This window comes from Procambarus clarkii, chromosome 64, assembly GCF_040958095.1.
Source record: "Procambarus clarkii isolate CNS0578487 chromosome 64, FALCON_Pclarkii_2.0, whole genome shotgun sequence".
Lineage (NCBI taxonomy): Eukaryota > Metazoa > Arthropoda > Malacostraca > Decapoda > Cambaridae > Procambarus > Procambarus clarkii.
Genome location: NC_091213.1, coordinates 22,375,629 through 22,402,963, shown reverse-complemented (window position 1 = coordinate 22,402,963; position 27,335 = coordinate 22,375,629).

Below are 27,335 nucleotides of genomic sequence, written 5' to 3'. Positions count from 1 at the left end.
TCTCTCTCTCTCTCTCTCTCTCTCTCTCTCTCTCTCTCTCTCTCTCTCTCTCTCTCTCTCTCTCTCTCTCTCTCTCTCTTATAATACTTATAATACTATAATTCTTATAATAATGTTTGTTTTTTCTGACAAAGATTGGTATCAAATTCTTCGTTTTTCAGAACTGAGCTTGTTCTCATAATTTTCATTGCCAAAAAGACAGATAGTTTTAATACTCTTTATTCGTTTTCTGAGCTGAGCTTGTCCTCGTACTTTTCATTGTCACAAATAGCTTTTTCTCATAATGTTCATTGTCAAAGTTAATCTTTTTCTGGTACTGCTCATTGTCATAGCTAAGATTTTTTTCGTGGTGTTCATTACGAACATTACTTCATTACATTACATTTTATATACATTACATTGTTCATTACTGCGAACATTACATTACGAACATTATGTTCATTTTTCGTGGTGACGAACATTACTGGTACCAGCTTAGTTAACTAAGCTGGTACCAGTAATGTTCGTTGTTACAGCTAAGCTTCTTCTCATTCTCTTCGTTCTCCTAATACTGTTCATTGTAATAATTAACCTTGTTACCATACGGTTCATTGTAACAATTAAGCTGGTTATCATAGTGTTCATTATAACAACTAAGCTTATACTCGTACTGTTCATAGTCACAACTAAGTCTGTTTTCATACTGTTCATTGTTACAGACCTAGTTCTACCCAGGTAAAGAATGAGATCTGTTCATAAACATAACTAAGCTTGTTCCCATAATGTTCAGTGCAACAACTAAGCTTATTTATAAGGTTTCGGTAGTACAGTTGGTTCGTTCTCGAGTAAAAATCGGAAATTCCGGTTTCGAATCATATGCAGGTAAGAAATGGTTTTGCATATTTTCTGTCACCGAATACCTCTGTCCATCTAGCAGTAAGTAGGTACCCGGTTGTTAGTTAGCTAAATGAGAGGTTGAATACTGGGAGAGGCATGTGGTTAGCAGTTTATGTGACTGGGGCGTGGATCACGCAATACCTCAATACTCAGTAGCACCCCAAGGAAGGCCTAGGGTCTCAGTTGGACACCAGTTGGGTGTCTTTGAGATTCTCTGTTGTGCGTGTTCCGTAGTTTTTCGTAGAACTATTGTCTTCTGCTTGTGTGGTCCAGTACACTGGCTGTCGGAATAACCAGCAAAGTAAAGAATCAGCATTTCTCAGGGATCTGTAATTAGTAATGTAATTATCCTCACTATGTAAATCAGTTTTTATTTAGGTCAAGAAAAAAACATATAATAAGAGTTGGGAGGGTGACCAAAGTTTTGTTGGTTGATAAATACTAAGATTTCGTTAGAATCTCTGTGTGTGAGATGCTAGATGAGGTCGCCCACATGTTTAATGTGCTGACAGTTTTGTTACAATAGTTGGTAGTCAAGATTAACCATCAGAAAGTTGTTTTGGGAAGCATCCTAACACTCAGGTTTTTTCTTTGAAAATTCCTGTACTGAGGTTCCGGGATTTACGCATATTATGAAGAACATAATTTACAGATTAATTGCGATGACCACATCAATTGGTTAGGCATGTTCAGATTTACTGAAATACATTGCAAATCAGCTTCCCTGGTTCCGACTGTCTATAAGCATCCAAGAAGTATAAAGGACAATCCTAGCAAAATCCTCAGGAATCCTGTTATCTAGAAATGTTTCCAAAGCAACAGCCACATCGGTACCACGATGAGTCATCATGAAACCTTGTTTGAGAACACTAAAATTGACAATAAAGCTCCTGATGTTGGCAGACATCATGCTAATGGATTGGCTGTTCACGTTCACACGTTCTTAAGGTAGATATGTTTAACAATACTAATGTTGTTAGCGCAAATTAACAATTGTCAGGAGAAAGCGCTAACGCAGCACTGTTATAATTAATGATCGTTCGAGGTGAGGATCACAAGGTAATTACAGGAGATAACACTACGCCACACGGCACTACTGTGGTACACGCTGGTCATTAATGTTTCCAGTACGTGTCACTATTGTTAACACACGTCATAAGCCACTGTCTAATGTCAACAATGGTGTTAAGAACTTAAATGGAACTGTTTCATAAGACATGAACTTCCAACTCAGATGGGAACGATCTAAGGCTCGTGGTGTGAAAACTGATGGAGCTGTTGCGTTAAATTCGTTGTGTTTTTGTTGGCATTTTAGTATTATATTTTGGGCGTGTCTCGGTGACTTTATCTGAGACTATCAGGTCTCCGCCGGACAGGTTCCTGGTTCACTTCCAACCAAGAGAAGTAAGTCTTTCGTATTAGCCAGTAGTAACTGCCTCATGGGTACCTTCCAGCCACCAGGGAGTGCCGTATTAGCCAGTAGTAACTGCCTCATGGGTACCTTCCAGCCACCAGGGAGTGCCGTATTAGCCAGTAGTAACTGCCTCATGGGTACCTTCCAGCCACCAGGGAGTGCCGTATTAGCCAGTAGTAACTGCCTCATGGGTACCTTCCAGCCACCAGGGAGTGCCGTATTAGCCAGTAGTAACTGTCTCATGGGTACCTTCCAGCCACCAGGGAGTGGAGTACCTCATGTTAGTGTTGTACCACTCAAGGAATGTAGTGCAGTGTTACCAGCGATGTTCCTACTGTATCTGAACCAAACACTTTAGTCCTTCCTCCCTGCGCATGATTCTGCCTGAGGACCTACTGATTGTGGGTTGAAAGTGCTAACGCAGTACCCCACAGTCATATACCATATTACTGTGGGACATATAATCATATACCATATGACTGTGGGACATATAATCATATACCATATGACTGTGGGACATATAATCATATACCATATGACTGTGGGACATATAATCATATACCATATGACCGTGGGACATATAATCATATATCATAAGACTACCATACCACAGTAACATTCCCCACTATATTTGAAAATAAAATACTTAATAATAGGCACCTAAAACCAATCCCGCCTCCCTCCCCTTCCCCACTTCCAAATCTCTCTCCATCCCTCTCCTTCTCCCTTGCCACAGTTTCATATTGATGCAGTTAACAACACCGTTGTATGTTTGTGTGTATGTGTGTATTTGCGTGCATGTGTGTGTGTGTGTGTGTTATGTGTTTGTGTGCCTCGGTGACTTTATCTGGAACCTTCAGGTCTCCGCCGAGAGGGTTCCATTTCCAGTTCGAACCGAGACAAGGAACACCTTCGACCCTGGCGGTAGCAACTGCCGCATTGGTACCCTTCAGGTCTCCGCCGAGTGGAGTACCTCATGCTAGCACCGCACCACTCAAGGAATGAAGGGTTAGTGTTACCAACGATGTTGTTAACTCTATCAGTATGACACCCTTGCATCCTGGCACCCTGACCAGGACTCGTCCCGGGACCTTCTGAGTCACAGACGAGAATGCTATGCTCTACGCCACAAAGTCCCCAAAGTTTTACAAACAAAATACTTAATATAAACTACCAAAAGTCCCCCAAAACCCTCTCACAACCCTCACTCTCTCCATACTGGTTCTCAACCAACCAGTTTCCTCCCACATTATTCCCCCCTCCTCCCCCCCCCCCCAACTCTCTCTCTCTCTCTCACTGTTCGTGGTGTCCCACTGTTTGTTTTCACACTGTTCGTTATCTTTCACTGTTTGTTTTCACACTGTTTGTTTTCACACTGTTTGTTGTCTTTCTCTGTTTTCACACTGTTCGTTGTGTCTCTCTGTTTTCACACTGTTCATTATCTCTCACTGTTTGTTTTCACACTGTTCGTTGTGTCTCACTGTTTGTTTTCACACTGTTCGTTATCTCTCACTGTTTGTTTTCACACTGTTCATTATCTCTCACTGTTTATTTTCTCACTGTTCATTGTCACAGTTATTCTTGTTCTCATACTGTTCATTCCCATAACTGAGGTTCTACCAATAATGTTCGTTGTCACAGCCAAGTGTGTTCTCATACTCAGCCAAGTGTGTTCTCAAACTGTACATTGGTACAACTATTCTTGTATGAAGGGTCTTTGTAGTACATTAGCCTTCGTTCTCGACTAGCAATCGGGAATTCCGAGGATTCAAATCCTGGGCGGGACAGAAATTGTTAGGCGGATTTCCTATCACCTGATGCTCCTGTTCACCCAGCAATAAATAGGAACTCATGTGTTCGTTGTCTGTCTCGTGTTACTTGTCAGTAAATAGGTCAGTTTGTTGTGAGGTTGCATCCTTGATTGGGCATGTGGTTAGCAATTATATGACTGGGGTGTTGATCACCTAACACCTCCATACACAAGTGGCATACAGGGAAGGCCTAGGGTCTCAGTTGGACACCAGTTCGGTGTCTCTGAGATTCTCTGTTGTGCGTGTTCCGTAGTTTTTCGTAGAACTATTGTCTTCTGCTTGTGTGGTCCAGTACACTGGCTGTCGGAATAGCCAGCAAAGTAAAGAATCAACATTTCTCAGGGATCTGTAATTAGTAATGTAATTATCCTCACTATGTAAATCAGTTTTTATTTAGGTCAAGAAAAAAACATATAATAAGAGTTGGGAGGGTGACCAAAGTTTTGTTGGTTGATAAATACTAAGATTTCGTTAGAATCTCTGTGTGTGAGATGCTAGATGAGGTCGCCCACATGTTTAATGTGCTGACAGTTTTGTTACAATAGTTGGTAGTCAAGATTAACCATCAGAATTTTGGGAAGCATCCTAACACTCAGGTTTTTTCTTTGAAAATTCCTGTACTGAGGTTCCGGGATTTACGCATATTATGAAGAACATAATTTACAGATTAATTGCGATGACCACATCAATTGGTTAGGCATGTTCAGATTTACTGAAATACATTGCAAATCAGCTTCCCTGGTTCCGACTGTCTATAAGCATCCAAGAAGTATAAAGGACAATCCTAGCAAAATCCTCAGGAATCCTGTTATCTAGAAATGTTTCCAAAACAACAGCCACATCGGTACCACGATGAGTCATCATGAAACCTTGTTTGAGAACACTAAAATTGACAATAAAGCTCCTGATGTTGGCAGACATCATGCTAATGGATTGGCTGTTCACGTTCACACGTTCTTAAGGTAGATATGTTTAACAATACAATGTTGTTAACGCAAATTAACAATTGTCAGAAGAAAGCGCTAACGCAGCACTGTTATAAATAATGATCGTTCGAGGTGACGATCACAAGGTAATTACAGGAGATAACACTACGCCACACGGCACTACTGTGGTACACGCTGGTCATTAATGTTTCCTGTACGTGTCACTATTGTTAACACACGTCATAAGCGACTGTGTCTAATGTCAACAATGGTGTTAAGAACCTAAATGGAACTGTTTCATAAGGCATGAACTTCTAACTCAGATGGGAACGATCTAAGGCTCGTGGTGTGAAAACTGATGGAACTGTTGCGTTAAATTTGTTGTGTTTTTGTTGGCATTTTAGTATTATATTTTTGGACGTGTCTCGGTGACTTTATCTGAGACTATCAGGTCTCCGCCGGACAGGTTCCTGGTGCACTTCCAACCAAGAGAAGTAAGTCTTTCGTATTAGCCAGTAGTAACTGCCTCATGGGTACCTTCCAGCCACCAGGGAGTGCCGTATTAGCCAGTAGTAACTGCCTCATGGGTACCTTCCAGCCACCAGGGAGTGCCGTATTAGCCAGTAGTAACTGCCTCATGGGTACCTTCCAGCCACCAGGGAGTGGAGTACCTCATGTTAGTGTTGTGCCACTCAAGGAATGTAGTGCAGTGTTACCAGCGATGTTCCTACTGTATCTGAACCAAACACTTTAGTCCTTCCTCCCTGCGCATGATTCTGCCTGAGGACCTACTGATTGTGGGTTGAAAGTGCTAACGCAGTACCCCACAGTCATATACCATATTACTGTGGGACATATAATCATATACCATATTACTGTGGGACATATAATCAAATACCATATGACTGTGGGACATATAATCATATACCATATGACCGTGGGACATATAATCATATATCATAAGACTACCATACCACAGTAACATTGCCCACTATATTTGACAATAAAATACTTAATAATAGGCACCTAAAACCAATCCCGCCTCCCTCCCCTTCCCCACTTCCAAATCTCTCTCCATCCCTCTCCTTCTCCCTTACCACAGTTTCATATTGATGCAGTTAACAACACCGTTGTATGTTTGTGTGTATGTGTGTATTTGCGTGCATGTGTGTGTGTGTGTGTTATGTGTTTGTGTGCCTCGGTGACTTTATCTGGAACCTTCAGGTCTCCGCCGAGAGGGTTCCATTTCCAGTTCGAACCGAGACAAGGAACACCTTCGACCCTGGCGGTAGCAACTGCCGCATTGGTACCCTTCAGGTCTCCGCCGAGTGGAGTACCTCATGCTAGCACCGCACCACTCAAGGAATGAAGGGTTAGTGTTACCAACGATGTTGTTAACTCTATCAGTATGACACCCTTGCATCCTGGCACCCTGACCAGGACTCGTCCCGGGACCTTCTGAGTCACAGTCGAGAATGCTATGCTCTACGCCACAAAGTCCCCAAACTTTTACAAACAAAATACTTAATATAAACTACCAAAAGTCCCCCAAAACCCTCTCACAACCCTCACTCTCTCCATACTGGTTCTCAACCAACCAGTTTCCTCCCACATTATTCCCCCCCCCCCTCTCTCTCTCTCTCTCTCTCTCTCACTGTTCGTTATGTCTCACTGTTTGTTTTCACACTGTTATCTCTCACGGTTTGTTATCTCTCACTGTTTGTTTTCACACTGTTCTTTGTGTCTCTCTGTTTTCACACTGTTCGTTATCTCTCACTGTTTGTTTTCACACTGTTCGTTATCTCTCACTGTTTGTTTTCACACTGTTCGTTGTGTCTCTCTGTTTGTTTTCACACTGTTCATTATCTCTCACTGTTTATTTTCTCACTGTTCCTTGTCACAGTTATTCTTGTTCTCATACTGTTCATTCTCATAACTGAGGTTCTACCAATAATGTTCGTTGTCACAGCCAAGTGTGTTCTCATACTCAGCCAAGTGTGTTCTCAAACTGTACATTGGTACAACTATTCTTGTATAAAGGGTCTTTGTAGTACAGTAGCCTTCGTTCTCGACTAGCAATCGGGAATTCCGAGGATTCAAATCCTGGGCGGGACACAAATTATTAGGCGGATTTCCTATCACCTGATGCGTCTGTTCACCTAGCAATAAATAGGAACCAATGTGTTCGTTGTCTGTCTCGTGTTACTTGTCAGTAAATAGGTCAGTTTGTTGTGAGGTTGCATCCTTGAGAGGGCATGTGGTTAGCAATTATATGACTGGGGTGTTGATCACCTAACACCTCCATACACAAGTGGCATACAGGGAAGGCCTCAAGTCTCAGTTGGACACCAGTTGGGTGTCTCTGAGATCCATCTCTATTGTTTAGTAGTTGTGTTGGTGGAGGTATTGTGTTCCGCTTTTAGTGTTCACTACACCGGTTGTCCCGACAGTCAGTGTAGACAAGACAGTCTCTTAGACAGATGAACCAACATGTCCCTGGGTTCTGCCATGATATATGCTCACAGTCTAGATCAGTTACATCATGATGAAGGGAAGAACGTTAAAGAAGAGTTGGGAAGGTCACCAAAGTTTTGTTGGTTAATAACTACTAAGAGTTCATTAAAATCCCTCTGTATGAGATTTTACGATGATCTCGCTCACAATTTAAATGTGCTAACAGTTTTGGTGCATTAGTTGGGAGCTAAGATTAATCATCTGGAAGTTGTTTAGAGAAGCACTCTGTAATTAAGGTCTGATCACTGCGTATACCTTATTAATGGTCTGGGATACATGAATATATTAAAACATCATTTCCAGATGAATAGGGATGACCACATCAATTGGTTAGGCTTGTGCGGATTTACTGTAATACACTACAACTCCGCTTCCTTCACGCCGACTGTCTACAGGCATTCATGAGGTATAAACGACAATCCTATATGTTTATCTTCAAGCTGTGAACAAGTAACGGTGTTAGGGAACTCTAAAGAGACCAAATAACGTACTAACATACTATTTAATGGCAGTGATAGCACCTTATAATAATCAGAGAGGTGCTGTATAATTTTCAGATCAAAATTATCATCTAAATCAGAGAAGGTCTCCATATATATGTGGTGAGTGCGCGCTCATGTGTTCAGAGACCCATCTACGCTACCACACACCACAATCTTAATTTATCCAACGCTACTGCGTGTTATCTATCCCTCCAGTAAAGCTGATATCTAAAACTACAAAAGTACTGAGGCAAAACAGTGACACCAGGAGAGATCATTAGTCGGGCAACGGTTCAGACTAGACTCCGGTTTTCTGTTGGTTATGTATTGAGTGCCTATAGGATGTTAATTGACCAATTTGCATTATACTATACTCATTAATCTTTCCATAAACTGTTAACCATTATAACGCGGAGAACACCAAAAATAAAAAGCATCTACAGTAATAATTATCTTAAACCATTAGGTATCAGTAAAGATGAATATTCTATTTAAATCTTAATCTAATTTAGATTAAGTTCAATAATGAATGATCAGTATTAATTATCAATTATCACTCACTATCAGTTATCAAGTGACAATATTTGTCTAAAAATAATATATTATTCAGTTTTAAAATCTTGCTTACAAATTTATTCTTATCTGAGTGAAAATTTAGTAGCCATTTTCTCGACCATTCCTCTAATTTGTCCAAGTCGTCTTGTAGTCTCTATCTTCATCTAACTTGACTTTTCTCATAATTGTTCCATCATCAGCAAACATTGTGAGGAATGAGTCTATACCCTCAAGAAGATTGTTTACACATATCAAAAGCAGGATGGTTCGAGGTACAAAGCCCTGTGGGACTCCGCTGGTGATATCTTACCACACTGAGGTCTCCCCCTTCACAGTTACTCGCTGTTCCAGTTGCGTAGGCACTCCCTTATTCACTGGAGCCCCTTATCTTTTATTCCTGCCTGTTTCTCCAACTTTTGTAACAGCCTAAAGAGCAACATTAAACAAACATGGAGAACAATTTCACAAATATTGGGATCAAAAAAGTCTTTAAATAACAAACCGACTCTCCTGTCTAATAACGATGGTCAGCTTTCAGCCTCTGATTCTGCTATTGAGTTCAATAGGTTCTTCTCTTCCATTGATTCGTCCCTTGCTAATGATATTCCATCTTCCAGTACTGACATTAAGGACTATCTTACTGGGAACTATCCCCAGTCTCTGTACCTAAAGCCTATTAATTCCATTGACGTCAATGAGATAATCCTTTCCCTTAAAACCAAGTCTAGTGCCCTTGAGGAGATACCAACTTTAATCTACAAAAAAGCCTCCAGATCTTTAGCCCCTGCTATTGCTTTGCTCTTCAACAAGTCACTTGAACTCCAAACCTTTCCAGATATTCTAAAAAAAGCGAGAGTAACGCCTGTTCACAAATGTGGTGATCTCACAGATGTTAACAACTACAGACCTATATCAATCCTGCCAAACTTGTCAAAAAAATTTGAAAAACTAATCTATAAGCAGCTTTACTCATATCTAGCCAAACTCAATATACTTAGCCCTTGCCAATATGGCTTCAGGCCCAAAAAAAGCACTAACGATGCACTTATTAGTATGCTTAACTCGATTCATACAGCTCTTGATAAAAATGAGTTCCCTGTTGGGTTATTTGTGGACCTGCGTAAAGCTTTCGATACTGTCAACCACCAAAACCTTCTTCTTAAATTACATCATTATGGTGTCAGAGGACACTCCCTACAATACCTCAAATCCTACCTTACTGACAGGCTCCAATGTGTTTCTGTGAATAATACAATTTCGCCCACCCTACCCATCAACATTGGTGTTCCCCAGGGCAGCATACTTGGCCCTCTCCTCTTTCTCATCTACATTAATGACCTTCCAAATGCCTCCCAACACCTCAAACCAATCCTATTTGCTGACGACACAACCTTCATTTACTCCAGTCCTGATCCCCTTGCTCTAAATGCCACAGTAAATACTGAGCTAAATAAAGTCCATCTGTGGCTAACTGCCAACAAACTCACCCTTAACATTGACAAAACTTTCTATATTCTGTTTGGCAATAAATCCTCTAATCAAATAAATCTCAAAATAAACAATACCCAAATTTGTAACAAATTAGATGGCAAATTCCTTGGCATTCTCATTGACCACAAGCTGAATTTCCAGGGACACATTCTAAACATATCAAAAAAAGTTTCAAAAACTGTGGGCATTCTTTCTAAGATCAGATATTATGTACCCTGCCCTGCCCTGGTGACTCTCTATTACTCCCTTATCTATCCATATCTCAACTATGGTATTTGTGCTTGGGGCTCTACTACCCAAAATCACTTACGTCCTCTAATTACTCAACACAAAGCTGCTATTAGGACAATATCCAATTCTGGCCCGCACATCACTCGGTACCCCTATTCAAATCCCTGAATATATTAGACATTAAGTCACTGCACATTCTCTCATGTGTACTATACATATACAAAACGCTAAATTGTAATGCCAATCCTGATCTCAAAAGCTTCATAGAAGGTTGTAACAGAACCCATGAGCACCACACCAGAAATAAATACAGTTTTGATATTCCTAGAGTACGACTTAATCAAACCAGAAATGCTCTACAAATCAAGGGGCCCAGGATGTGGAATGACCTTCCCAACCATGTTAAAGACAGTACCTCTCTCAACCAGTTTAAGTTAAAAACGAAGCTATACCTAATAAATTCCCTGTAACCTACCTTACCTCTTTATTGTCAACCCATGTATGTTTTTTGTTTTTTTTTTGTTTTACAAATCAACGCTGTTTTAATGTAATTTTCTGTAATAATTTGTAATTGTATTTGTGCTGTTTTTTCAACAATGTTCCCCCCTCTTTTACCTCTATTTTTATTTGTACTCAACGCATTTTTTTCTTTTTACCCATTAGTTTTAAGCTTTAGTCAGTAGTGTTTTTTCCTGCCCGAAACGCTTTGCGTAATAGTGGCTTTAGGCATTGTATGTACTAGCTCTTATCTATAAAGCCAACAAACTTTGTAAAATCTCTTTATGTATGTACCTTTGCCTAAATAAAAATTATTATTATTATTATTATTATTATAGCCTCTTATGAGGTACGTGTCAAAGGCTTTCTGACAGTCTAAGAAAATGTAGTCTGCCCAATCTTCTCTTTCTTGCCAATTTTTTTGTCGCCTGGATATATATAGTTATATTGTGATTATATATATTTTGTATATACATGTGAGGCACGATTTACCATTCCTGAATCCATGCTGCTGGTGTGTTACAGATGTTCTCAACCAGATGTTCAACGAGCTGCTTCCTCACGATCTTTTCCACCACCTTGCATGGTTTACAAGTTAGGGAAACTGGTCTGTTGTTCAGTACCTCTTGCCTGTCACCCTTTGTGTATATTGAAATTACATTAGCTGTCTTCCAGCTTTCCGGTAGGTCTCTTGTTTCCATTGACCTTTTATACATCATAGAGAGTGGCACTCTTAGTGCTTCTACACCCTCTTCCAGTATCCTTAGTGAGATCCTGTCAGGCCCAACATCCTTTGTTGCATTCAGCTCCAAAACATTCATTTTGACCTCATCAATGGTAACCTGAAATTCATCTAAGGCTGCTTAGTTTACCGCCTCCTCTCTCAGTACAGGTACTTCTCACTGTTCTATTGTGTAGATCTTCTGTAATCTTTGTTGAGATCTTCACAATCTGTGAAGATTGTGATGATCTGTTACACTCTGTGTATCTGTTCTCTTTTCTCAGTTTCATTATGTTATGTGGCCCCATTTCATGTTATGGGGGAGTGAACCTACAGCATCGCTGGAAAACATATCCTGATCAATTATCAATAGAGGTCTAGGGGAGTTAAAGGCTAGTAAAAAATATTCCAGTTTACTGGGCATAAAACATAAATCACTATGACACCATAAGAAACTACAATCTCTTTAATTTACATTTTATTACTTAATCCAGCTTCTTAAAGCTTTGCATAATCATCAGCCGGCCTTTAAACTGCCTACACTCAGCACTAGCTGACACCAGGCTCTATCCTGGCGCAGTAGGACACTAGCGCCTATTATGCTCTAATGGGGCCTCGTAGCCTGGTGGATAGCACGCAGGACTCGTAATTCTGCGGCGCGGGTTCGATTCCCGCACGAGGCAGAAACAAATGGGCCAAGTTTCTTTCACCCTATGCCCCTGTTACCTAGCAGTAAATAGGAACCTGGGTGTTAGTCAGCTGTCACGGGCTGCTTCCTGGGGGTGGAGGCCTGGTCGAGGACCGGGCCGCGGGGACACTAAAGCCCCGAAATCATCTCAAGATAACCTCAAGAAGATCTCAAGATGCTGCTAATACCAATACAGGATGGTGGAGTCACTCATTAACAAATGAGGTTGAGGAATTAATATCATACATGGCACATTGGCATCACTTAAGATCCTCAGGTACCTACCTCAATAATACATATCAAAGCACCTACCACCTGGTATAAATGATGTATAACGGTAGAACAGAACCATGGTATATATATGTAGATATACCTACTGCTTAACAATAAGTATTCTAGCAGTCAATTTACACAAATAAGAACACTAAACCCGGACCAGAGCGACATACATGCACCTAACTAGGAAGATCAAAGATTAGTGACTGCCCGGGAGGCAGGCAGGCCTAGAGCGACAGTTTCCAACTCCACAAGTCAACTGACTCTCCTCTTTCATATATCACAAGCTCATATACAGACATTTCTCAGTAAATAATGCCTAATTCATAATATAACTAAACAAAGGGTATAATACACTACTTTACATAATAATACATACAATATATCACTGCATAATAAAATATATCATGATATATAAATAATTGATCAGGGAATTCATTTTAGCAAGACATGGTTAGACTGGCTGAAACGGTACACAAGGGGGGGAGGGGAAAGGGGGGTTAGGGAGGATTTCAAGACATTACCGGTCCGCCGTTATTCATAAGTATACATAAATACAGTGTAAAGTATATTATAGTTATGTTGGTTGTGTTGTTGTCGTCGTTCCTCCTTTGCAGACAACCCAACCCACAACTCGGTAGAGTGCTTATACTTCGCTAGGAGATCACACTAGGCGCTTCTGGTTCTTGGAGAGGGGCTCAACGTCACACATTTAGGGGATGCGGCTCCAACACTTAGCCTCGTTGTCACATGCACACACCCACTCGAGCCGCAGTGACTCCCCACTCTGTCCTTATGTGATATGATCTCCTCAATCCCCTTTTGACTTATTAGTATTACCTCCTACCCTGTCCACAGCAGTGGTTCTTGGTTCTTTCTCTCTCTCTCTCTCTTCTTCTGTACTATTTCATAGAAAGCCTCACTAGGACAAGGGCAAACACCAGCAAATTGGAATACATTTACTGGACAGAGCACATACACAATACATATACACATATGATAATAATGAATCCTATACTATATACTATTACAATCAGGTTGCTCTCCAACACCATCAGAACTCTATTATCAGTTTACCAAGTGGTATCCTATCTTCTGATTTACCACCTGATACTATCAACCTCCTCAAGTAGATCAAGTCTACATACGCTGTTGCACTATCAGGAAGATAGTGCAACAGATAATATATATATATATATATATATATATATATATATATATATATATATATATATATATATATATATATATATATATATATATATATATATATATATAAACGTGTACAAGGAAAATTAGCATTGAATGCAATAACATATATATATATATATATATATATATATATATATATATATATATATATATATATATATATATATATATATATAAACGTGTACAAGGAAAATTAGCATTGAATGCAATAACATATATATATATATATATATATATATATATATATATATATATATATATATATATATATATATATATATATATATATATATATATATATATATATATATATATATATATATATATATATATCAGTATAAATGTTCCTTGATACACAACAATGATCAATCGATCACTCTATCAGTCCTAGAACACATACATTTGTAGGTAATCCAGCCTACGACTGTAACTCTAAACTTCAGTATAAAACACTCCTTGACATAAGAATGCAAACAATCACTCACCTCTCACTGCGTCTTGCACGCTAATGACAACCAAACACTCGATTACCTCCCTACAAGTAATCATTCAGAACTCCCCTTCCACATCTGGAAGTTCACTACCCTGATCTCTTCAGGTTCTTCCGGGCTTAATTAACTACCAGGATCCTCTGCAGCTCCTTCAGGCTGCTACCATGAAGTTCTCCTTGAGCAACTACGATGCTTCACCCTTCTGCTAGATTCCTCCACAGCTCTCTTGGCTGCTACACCATGAAGTTCCCTCGAGCAACTATGGGGCTTCACCACCTCTACAGAAGCACGTGACACTCCTCTTCACTGCTTCTCCTCACAGCTTGAGGTCCTCTCCTCCACTACCTTGGAGTCTCATCAATTATTTCATCTGTGCTGGCTTCGAAGTTCTCAGCAACTTCTTCCCCAAAGACAAACCTGCAACCCATCGACACTCCAATAAAAATGTTTCCCCTTTAACACATAAACAAAAATAATCACACAATATGTTTGCCTTAAACCTCTATCTGTTCTCTACATACTGTGAGAGTGGACTCCCCCATTGGGCGGGTCCATGCTCCACCTCGCCTGGCGGGCCTCACACTGGGAGGGTCCTCTTCCGTCAGGAGCCCTCAGTCACCTGCCAGCGCTCAGAGGGGATTGACGTCGCTTCGTGTTCCTCCCTCTCCACTCTCTTATTTTAGGCTTTCTTCCTTATCAAAACATGTCTAACTTATAAATAAACATCGCTACTGTCACTGGGCACACGACCAACTACAAGCAATTACTATAAACTGGCGTATATCGTGCTTACCACAGATTATCTTGTCGAGGGCGCTCCTCCCTCTGACGAAGCCTGGTCAGGGCGATTCCACAGCCCACGAAAATGTCTCTGGGCGGCTTAATACTCTCCTCGTCGACCAGGACTTGAGACCACAACGTTCTCAGCTCAATTCCACAGCTGGCACGTCTGCACACTTCTCTTCTCTTGGAGATATATCACTAGGGGTACCTTTCTGACGGGAGCTCGACGGAGCGCGGCTTTCCCCTTGCGATGTCTGGCCTCAAGTGAGGTCAAAGCCCTCCAGAAGCAAGCGTCACGCCTCCAGCAAAATATCCACATCTCCTAACCAGTCATTTATCTGTTTTCTTCTTCACTGCCCATAATCTCAAATTGTTATTTAAATCCAACCACAATTTTACATATGTGTTATCACCTCTATATTTCTTAGACCTTCTGGCTAGGTCAGGCTTGCTGAATAACTCTCAAAGGGGAGACTCGTTTCTCCTACAGGCTGAGATCATAACACTCCCCTCCCCTTATTTTTGAGAGTTATTCCAGTGGCAAAGCTCGGGATAATACATCCGCCACCACACTTTCTCGTTTTTCAACCGATTGATTCGACCGGTTGATCTGCTTACGTACTCCCTTAGGAGTCTACAATTAGTTCGTTGTACCTTGCAACATCCGGCTCACAACTCTCCAGAAACATGATCTTCTAATAAACGATCTGACTTCTCTGGCACCTCTTAGCTAGGCTGTCCTCCTAGGACGCCTGCGTTCCATCGGTCCACTCTACTTATTGTTTCCACCCTCCATTTCCTCGTCTTCTTCTCTTCATGTCCAGAGTCAGACATCTACTGTCTGTACCTCCTCTGTCGTCTTCACACTTCCATCTACTGTCATTATACTTCCGTCTCCTGTCATCATACTTCACTCCCTCGTCTTCACCGACGATCCTCCCTTTCGTCTTCTCATTTATCCGAGATCTCATCCTGTTTGACTTCCATCGAGTCCTCGGCTTTCTTCTATTCCTCCATGCTTGTATCATCCTCTTCCCACACTTTTCACCTCTATACAACTCCTTTTCTTCTCCGTCAACTCTTCTTCGTTCCCTAAAAGTTTCTTCGAGCACTGTACTACATCCAACAGCACTCGACCGTACATGTCGCTTTACCTCTCCTAGAGTGCTCGTAAGCATCTCTCCACACATACTGTCTCTTCTCCTTTCATTTTCTCGGCTATCACTCTTCTTCACTATCTCTCCTCCACGTTTTCTGTGAAACATGTCAACTCCTGACATCTCAAACAACTTAACTCCACTATCCATATGCCTCTGTGCTCGTGGACAATTTGACGTTTTACACCCGTCCTTGATCTGTCCACATCTTTCTTCACTTCTACTCAGCACAGTTGCATTCACCTTCCGACTCTTAATTTCAGCAGGCTGGGCTCTACTCAGGTCCACTCTCTTCACATGATTCTTCTTCGGCTGGGTCATCTTCACTTTTGACCTCACCGAGACTTCATTTTCCTGGGCTGGACCTTCATCAAACAGCCACGCTATATCTACATCGATATCTTCTACCGGTTTAATCGACACTGTCTCATCTTCTCCAGCGTCTTCCTTGTCGGCCACCTCTGCCTTCATCACTACCGAGACAGGGTTTTCAATGGCTTGGCGGTCTCCTGACTCATCACCTCGGGGCCTTCTGGGCACTCCTCTGGCACTGTCTCCACCATGATTCTTGGCAACACCTTTGTCCCGCACAAGTCATTTCCCAGGATCACTTGGACTCCTGGAATAGGTATGTCGGGGCAACAACATCACCAACATCACCTCCGCCGACACATATTCCGACCTTAGCAGGACAGTGCATACGGGTATGTCACTCTCAGACAATAACCCATATACTTTCATCTGACTCCTGCCAGCTAACCGTCGATCATTCCCAATCGGGCTTCTCGTAATCAAGCTCTGATTAGCTCCGGTATCTCTTAAGATACCAACTTCTACCTCAGGCTGGCCTCCAATACTGATCCAACCTCTGCTAATGAACGGCCTATACCTCTCGTTCACTAAGTTTGCTCTCTGTGGTTTGTCTTGAAACACATTAGTATATTTACTTCGGGGGTCACACATGGCCAGGGTCACAACTTTCTTGCCCTGCCTACAATCTCGCATCACGTGCCCAATCCGTTACATTGGTAACATCTCATCTGGGAAAAGTCTCTTCTATATGTACCAGAGTGGCTCTGACTCTGCCCAGTCGCATGAGAGTTCCTCGGGCCAGGTATACTACCTGCACTCTGTGGGGCTTTACTGGACTCTTGATTTCCTGGATAACGATCAGTTTCTCGTTTAGCTCCTCCATCTTTACTTTCAGACGAAGTGCGCGACCTACTCTTCTGAGTTTTAGGGTACTTACGTCTATCTGCCCATTTATCAAAATTCTTCTCACCCCAGACTACTCTGGGTCTCTCATAATTTCTTCCTCCCCAGACTCCACTGGATATGCCATTGTTGCGTCTCGCCTCGCTTCTCACTCTGTTCTCCCTCAAGCTCTTATATGCTTCAGTAATCATATCCGCCTTATCTTCGGCATCTTTCACCTCCTTAATCCCTGCTTCTTGGATCTTGAACTTTGTTTCGGGATGCATCATCTCCAAGAACTTCTCCATGACCATCAGTTGCTTCAGGTCAGTGTAAGATCTAACTCCGGCAGCCTCAATCCATTTCTGGAATCGTCTTTCCAGATCTCTTGCTGTCTCAGTAAAAGTACACGCTCCAACCTTCACCATCTCTCTGAAACGCTTCCTATAAGCTTCTGGGGTTAGCTGAAACGAGCGCAATATGCTGCTCTTTACTGTGACATAATCCTGGCACTCTTCCAATGACAATTGGGTGTATGCCTCCCTGGCTGCACCGGTCAATCTTAACTGGACCAGCTGGGCCCATTCCTCCTGTGGCCACTCCTTGATGCTGGCAACTTTTTCAAAATGCTCGAAGAAGCTCTCTGCCTCTTCGGGAACAAACAAGGGAATGTCCTTCTCCCTAACCCTAACATCTGGTGAGTGTGATACCTGGGTGGTGCTCTCTGGCAACCCATGTTCAATCCTTTGCTCAGCCAAGGTTCTATTCGCTTCTGTCTGCATTTGTTTTGTTCTCTCTTTTTCTTTTTCGACCTGGGCTTTTTCTTTTTCTTTCTCCTGTTCCAACTCCAGTTCCCTTATTCTGGTTTTCTCTTTTTCTTTCTCCACCTCTAGTCTTGCTTTCTCTACTTCCAGCCTGGTTCTCTTCTTTTCCTTCTCGGCTTCATTTTTCATCTGGAGTTCTAATTTCATCTTTTCCAGTTGGAACTGTCTCTCCTTGTCCTCACGCTGCATCTGGAGCTCTAACTGGAATCTCTCCAAGCTCCTATTTCGGCTACTCCTACTACTGCGGCTACTCTTGCTGCTCCTACTCGATCCCTGGGATCTCACTTCATCCTGCCCATCATCCTCCTTTCCACTTTCAGCTCCTTTTTGGGCTCCTTGCTTTGCCGCTTCACTTCTGGCTCTCCACTGCCTCAGGATCTCACAATTCATCCCAGCTACTTTAGATGCTTTCAACCTAATGCCACATTTTTCTGCTATTTGTTTCAATTGATCCCTCGTGCAACCTTCCAAGTTCTCAGGCTTGCCTGACTCCACAAACGCTTGCACCTTATCCATCTTTGTCCAGTGAGTCTTCCCAAGAGAGAGAGTATACACCTGCGGTCACACAGTTTATCTATTTCAGGAAGGGGTGTACAAATCCACTCTTGGACAGGGTGTGGGTGTGTCAGTTCACTCTCCCGGACACAGGCCCCCAATTTATTATAGTTATGTTGGTTGTGTTGTTGTCGTCGTTCCTCCTTTGCAGACAACCCAACCCACAACTCGGTAGAGTGCTTCGCTAGGAGATCACACTAGGCGCTTCTGGCTCTTGGAGAGGGGCTCAACGTCACACATTTAGGGGATGCGGCTCCAACACTTAGCCTCGTTGTCACATGCACACACCCACTCGAGCCGCTGTGACTCCCCACTCTCTCCTTATGTGATATGATCTCCTCAATCCCCTTTTGACTTATTAGTATTACCTCCTACCCTGTCCACAGCAGTGGTTCTTGGTTCTTTCTCTCTCTCTCTCTCTCTCTCTCTTCTTCTGTACTATTTCATAGGAAGCCTCACTAGGACAAGGGCAAACACCAGCAAATTGGAATACATTTACTGGACAGAGCACATACACAATACATATACACATATGATAATAATGAATCCTATACTATATACTATTACAATCAGGTTGCTCTCCAACACCATCAGAACTCTATTTTCAGTTTACCAAGTGGTATCCTATCTTCTGATTTACCACCTGATACTATCAACCTCCTCAAGTAGATCAAGTCTACATACACTTTTGCACTATCAACAAGAGAATATATATATATATATATATATATATATATATATATATATATATATATATATATATATATATATATATATATATATATATATATATATATATATATATATATGTCGTACCTAATAGCCAGAACGCACTTCTCAGCCTACTATTCAAGGCCCGATTTGCCTAATAAGCCAAGTTTTCATGAATTAATGTTTTTTCGTCTACCTAACCTACCTAACCTAACCTAACCTAGCCTTTTTTGGCTACCTAACCTAACCTTACCTATAAATATAGGTTAGGTTAGGTTAGGTAGGGTTGGTTAGGTTCGGTCATATATCTGCGTTAATTTTAACTCCAATAAAAAAAAATTGACCTCATACATAATGAAATGGATAGCTTTATCATTTCATAAGAAAAAAAATAGAGAAAATATATTAATTCAGGAAAACTTGGCTTATTAGGCAAATCTGGCCATGTATAGTAGGCTGAGAAGTGAGTTCTGGCTACTAGGTACGACATATATATATATATATATATATATATATATATATATATATGTCGTACCTAGTAGCCAGAACTCACTTCTGAGCCTACTATGCAAGGCCCGATTTGCCTAATAAGCCAAGTTTTCATGAATTAATTGCTTTTCGACTACCTAACCTACCTAACCTAACCTAACCTAACTTTTTCGGCTACCTAACCAAACCTAACCTATAAAGATAGGTTAGGTTAGGTTAGGTAGGGTTGGTTAGGTTCGGTCATATATCTACGTTAATTTTAACTCCAATAAAAAAAATTGACCTCTTACATAATGATATGGGTAGCTTTATCATTTCATAAGAAAAAAATTAGAGAAAATATATTAATTCATGAAAACTTGGCTTATTAGGCAAATCGGGCCTTGCATTGTAGGCTGAAAAGTGAGTTCTGGCTACTAGGTACGACATATATATATATATATATATATATATATATATATATATATATATATATATATATATATATGTCGTACCTAGTAGCCAGAACACACTTCTCAGCCTACTATGCAAGGCCCAATTTGCCTAATAAGCCAAGTTTTCATGAATTAATATATTTTCTCTAATTTTTTTCTTATGAAATGATAAAGCTACCCATTTCATTATGTATGAGGTCAATTTTTTTTATTTGAGTTAAAATTAACATAGATATATGACCGAACCTAACCAACCCTACCTAACCTAACCTAACCTATCTTTATAGGTTAGGTAAGGTTAGGTAGCCGAAAATGTTAGGTTAGGTTAGGTTAGGTAGGTTAGGTAGTCGAAAAAACATTAATTCATGAAAACTTGGCTTATTAGGCAAATCGGGCCTTGCATAGTAGGCTGAGAAGTGAGTTCTGGCTACTAGGTACGACATATATATATATATATATATATATATATATATATATATATAAACGTGTACAAGGAAAATCAGCATTGAATGCAATAACATATATATATATATATATATATATATATATATATATATATATATATATATATATATATATATATATATATATATATATATATATATATGTCGTACCTAGTAGCCAGAACGCACTTCTCAGCCTACTATGCAAGGCCCGATTTGCCTAATAAGCCAAGTTTTCATGAATTATTTGTTTTTCGACTACCTAACCTACCTAACCTAACCTAACCTAACTTTTTCGGCTACCTAACCTAACCTAACCTATAAAGATAGGTTAGGTTAGGTTAGGTAGGGTTGGTTAGGTTCGGTCATATATCTACGTTAATTTTAACTCCAATAAATTTTTTTTTACCTCATACATAATGAAATGGGTAGCTTTATCATTTCATAAGAAAAAAATTTGAGGAAATATATTAATTCAGGAAAACTTGGCTTATTAGGCAAATTGGGCCTTGCATAGTAGTCCAAAAAGTGCGTTCTGGCTACTAGGTACGACATATATATATATATATATATATATATATATATATATATATATGTCGTACCTAGTAGCCAGAATGCACTTCTGGGCCTACTATGCAAGGCCCGATTTGCCTAATAAGCCAAGTTTTCCTGAATTATTATATTTTCTCAATTTTTTTTCTTATGAAATGATAAAGCTACCCATTTCATTATGTATGAGGTAATTTTTTTTTTATTGGAGCTAAAATTAACATATATATATGACCGAACCTAACCAACCCTACCTAACCTAACCTAACCTATCTCTGTAGGTTAGGTTCGGTTAGGTAGCCGAAAAAGTTAGGTTAGGTTAGGTTAGGTAGGTTAGGTAGTCGAAAAACAATTAATTCATGAAAACTTGGCTTATTAGGCAAATTGGGCCTTGCATAGTAGGCTGAGAAATGCATTCTGGCTACTAGGTACGACATATATATATATATATATATATATATATATATATATATATATATGTCGTACCTAGTAGCCAGAATGCACTTCTGGGCCTACTATGCAAGGCCCGATTTGCCTAATAAGCCAAGTTTTCCTGAATTATTATATTTTCTCTAATTTTTTTCTTATGAAATGATAAAGCTACCCGTTTCATTATGTATGAGGTAAATTTTTTTTATTGGAGTTAAAATTAACGTAGATATATGACCCAACCTAACCAACCCTACCTAACCTAACCTAACCTATCTCTGTAGGTTAGGTTCGGTTAGGTAGCCGAAAACGTTAGGTTAGGTTAGGTTAGGTAGTGGAAAAACAATTAATTCATGAAAACTTGGCTTATTAGGCAAATTGGGCCTTGCATAGTAGGCTGAGAAGTGCGTTCTGGCTACTAGGTACGACATATATATATATATATATATATATATATATATATATATATATATATATATATTTATATATATATATATATATATATATATATATATATATATATATATATATATATATATATATATATATATATATCAGTATAAATGTTCCTTGATACACAACAATGATCAATCGATCACTCTATCAGTCCTAGAACACATACATTTGTAGGTAATCCAGCCTACGACTGTAACTCTAAACTTCAGTATAAAACACTCCTTGACATAAGAATGCAAACAATCACTCACCTCTCACTGCGTCTTGCACGCTAATGACAACCAAACACTCGATTACCTCCCTACAAGTAATCATTCAGAACTCCCCTTCCACATCTGGAAGTTCACTACCCTGATCTCTTCAGGTTCTTCCGGGCTTAACTACCAGGATCCTCTGCAGCTCCTTCAGGCTGCTACCATGAAGTTCTCCTTGAGCAACTACGGTGCTTCACCCTTCTGCAAGGGTCCTCCACAGCTCTCCTGGCTGCTACACCATGAAGTTCCCTCGAGCAACTATGGTGCTTCACCACCTCTACAGAAGCACGTGACACTCCTCTTCACTGCTTCTCCTCACAGCTCGAGGTCCTCTCCTCCACTACCTTGGAGTCTCATCAATTATTTCATCTGTGCTGGCTTCGAAGTTCTCAGCAACTTCTTCCCCAAAGACAAACCTGCAACCCATCGACACTCCAATAAAAATGTTTCCCCTTTAACACATAAACAAAAATAATCACACAATATGTTTGCCTTAAAACTCTATCTGTCCTCTACATACTGTGAGAGTGGACTCCCCCATTGGGCGGGTCCATGCTCCACCTCGCCTGGTGGGCCTCACACTGGGACGGTCCTCCGCCGTCAGGAGCCCTCAGTCACCTGCCAGCGCTCCGAGGGGACGGACGTCGCTCCGTGTTCCTCCCTCTCCACTCTCTTATTTTAGGCTTTCTGCCTTATCAAAACATGTCTAACTTATAAATAAACATCGCTACTGTCGCTGGGCACACGACCAACTACAAGCAATCACTATGAACTGGCATTTATCGTGCTTACCACAGATTATCTGGTCGAGGGCGCTCCTCCCTCTGACGAAGCCTGGTCAGGGCGATTCCACAGCCCACGAAAATGTCTCTGGGCGGCTTAATACTCTCCACGTCGACCAGGACTTGAGACCACAACGTTCTCAGCTCAATTCCACAGCTGGCACGTCTGCACACTTCTCTTCTCTTGGAGATATATCACTAGGGGTCCCTTTCTGACGAGAGCTCGACGGAGCGCGGCTTTCCCCTTGCGATGTCTGGCCTCAAGTGAGGTCAAAGCCCTCCAGAAGCAAGCGTCACGCCTCCAGCAAAATATCCACATCTCCTAACCAGTCATTTATCTGTTTTCTTCTTCACTGCCCATAATCTCAAATTGTTATTTAAATCCAACCAGCTGTTTTACATATGTGTTTTCACCTCTATATTTCTTAGACCTTCTGGTTAGGTCAGGCTTGCTGAATAACTCTCAAAGGGGAGACTCGTTTCTCCTACAGGCTGAGATCATAACAAGTATCATATGCAAAATAAGTATCAAAGCCTTGTCTCTGTGCTACATATACATCTCACAGTGCCAGAATGTAAATTACTGTCATGACAAGATGACAATGAAATGGATATTTCACAGTATACATGCGAGTAATTCATCAGATACCTAAATGTATACATTCTACATCATAATATACATATCATGTTCTATACAACAATACGTAGCATTCCATACAATAAGCACATTATGATGTTTTCCTAGCTATATGACATTAGGCTACTGCTATTCACTACACTTCCAATATATATCCACAAATACATGGCATTCAACTTCGGTATTGAAATATAATATTCATAAGTATATTTGATATACATTGGAAGTACACAATTAATAATAGAATACTGTCGAAAGAAGATTAAGCAAATAATATAATATTTGTGATACTAGGCTAATCAGCCAAGACATCACTATACAGTTTGAACACATCATACACCAGCCACAGTATGATCATACTGGTGTATGTGGGGTCATAGCATCCCTCCATGGCAAGAAATGGGTACAATGTGAGAGACAATTTACACATTCTTACAGACAGGGACCGCAAAATAATATCATGAATCATACATATATATTCACAATAAACTACATGAGCTGCACAATATGCAGTGCAAGCATAACTACAGCATCAACTACTACAGTATGTAAAATATATATACAACATCATCAAGTTTAAATCTATTAAAAGTATATCAGCAATTACAAGAAATTATAATCGTTATACAAGCAATGTCAAGCAGGAAGTTTTAGGGTGGTTTGTCAAACTCAGGGTTTTCTCAGGAAACCACCTGGACAAGGCATCAGCCAAAATATTTAACTTGCCAGGAATATGATGTATGTGATGATTGAATTCCTGCAAATAAAAAAACCACCTCAAAATTTTCTGATTATGAATTTTCATTCTGTCAATAAATATTAAAGGATTATGGTCAGTATACATATCGACCTTATTCCCATGTAGATATACCTCAAACTTCTTGCATGCCAACACAGGAGCATAAGCCTCCTTCTCAACAACAGAGTAATTTCTCTCTGTACTAGAGAACTTTCTAGAAAAACAGTATACAGGATGCTCAACATTATCACATCCAACTTGGAGTAGGACAGCACCTGCACCCAATTTGGAAGCATCTGTATACATTACAAAAGACGTATTAAAATCAGGACTAGCGAGGACTGGGGATGAAGTTAAGATACTTTTTAAACCATCAAAGGCTTCTTGACACTGGGTAGTCCACTTACATTTAATTCTCTGCTGCAACAAATCAGTCAGAGGTGAAGCTACCATAGAAAAGTTCTTACAGTACCTACGGTAATAGGCACTCATCCCTAAAAATCGCTGAACCTGTTTCTTGTTAATCAAGATAGAATAATTAACAATGGCATTAATTTAATCAGATAAAGGCATCACCTTTATCCAACCTCGTGCCCTAGAAAGACAATTGTACCTCTGGCAAAGTTACATTTCTGAGGGTTAACAGTAAGATTGGCCTCCTGTAACTTGGCAAACAACAATTTTTAACCCTGTAAATGGTCTTGCCAGGAATCACTGAACAAAACAATGTCATCTAAGTTAGCACGACAATTGGGAATATCCTGCAACAGCAAATTCATTAACCTCTGGAAAGTTGCTGGGACATTCTTAAGACCAAAAGGCTTAATGGTATACTGAAAACAACCATCAGGTGTTATAAAAGCTGAAACTTCACTAACTCGACTTGTCAAAGACAATTGATGATAACCTTTTGACAAATCGAGTTAAGATATAAATTTACTATAACCAATCTGGTCAATACAATCCTCAAGCAATGGTACAGGGAAAGTGTCTACTACAGTTACCTTATTTAACCGCTTGTAGTTACACAGGCCCCACTTCCCATCCGGTTTAGGAACTAGTAAGAATGGCGAACACCAGGAACTTTGACTGGGCTTAACAAGACCATGCTCAAGGAGGAACTCCACTTCCCTCCTGATAATATCCCTGTTTTCCGGTGATACTCTATATGAATGCATGCAAATAGGGGTGGTGTCTGTGAGCTGAATATCATGGCTAATGACATGGGTCGAGTAGGCACTTCTCCAAACAGATTAGAATACTGGTGAAGTAAAGCAGTATCCCTGCTCTCCCTGTTTCTCCTCATCCAAGTGTCCCAACATCTCTTTAAAGTTAGACTGACAAAGGGTAGGATTAGACAAGTCATCAGTTATATGGTTCTCAGGGGTGACTGTGTCCAGTACCACACATGACACTGGCCTGGAGCCTTGAAATGCTTTCAACCTGTTAATGTGCACTACCAAAACTTTGGAAGGGTCCTGCAGACTTTTAATTTTATAAGTTACTTCAAAGTTATAAGTTATAAGCAAACAACTTCAAAAGGACCTTCAAAATGATGAGCTAAAGCAGCTGCCACTCTAGATTTCAAAACAAGATCACCTGGCTGGAAACATCTCAACTTCACTCTGAACCTCTTGTCATGGTGTTATTTTATCTTCAACTGCGACTTCTTCAGATGCTCACTCGCCACGTCTTGGTACTTCTTCAACTTGGACTGGATCTCACTCAACAACCGACTTCCATCAGGGAGAGAAATGTTTTCCATCATCCTCTCATGCAGAAACTGGATTGGGTCTCTCACTTGATATCCGAAAACTAATTGGAAATGAGAACACCCCAACGAATTCTGTAACCCATTATGAGCTTCAAATAATATAAAGGGTAAGTCCTCATACCAATTTCGTCTGGAGTCTTCGCCAACAGTCCGTAACATCTGCTTCATGGTCTGGTGAAATCTCTCCAAGACACCTTGACTCTGTGGATGATAATTACTGGACACATGATGTTCTATATTGAACTTCACACAAAATCGTTGGAAATCTGCAAAACGGAAGTGCTACTGTTGTCAGACTGGATCACTCGAGGTAGTCCAAACAAGGTACAAAACTATATCACATGATGGATGACTGTTTTTGTTCTAATATTACGTACAAGATAAACGTCTCGAAACTTGGATGTGGCGCACATTAAGGTTATCAAAAATACATGACCTGACTTGGTCCGATTCAAAGGGCCTACACAATCGATAATGATGTGGTAAAAAGGTTCACTTTGAACTACAATTGGATGCAGGGGAGCTTTAGGTACACTTTGATTAGGTTTACCCACTATTTGACAGGTTACATACTGTCTACAATGTTTGCCAATATCCTTCTTAAGACTGAGCCAATAGAAATATTTAGATACCTGATACAACATTTGACTGATCCCTTCGTGACCACTTAATCGACATGGGCAGTTGAGAGGACTTGTCCACGGTATGCTTTGGGGACCACAAGCGGGTAACACTCTCACAGTTCTCTGGAGAGGGAGATAACTTAGATCTCCATCGTCGCATCAGCATCTGATCTCGGAGGAAGTATCCAACATCATCTGCCAAAGCGTCCTCCTCCTTAATAGCTTCAGAAAAACATGCACGTAAACTAGGGTCACTCTGTTGAATTTGGGCTAAAGTGTGGGACTTTACATGAAAAATAGGGGAAGAGGTAGTAAC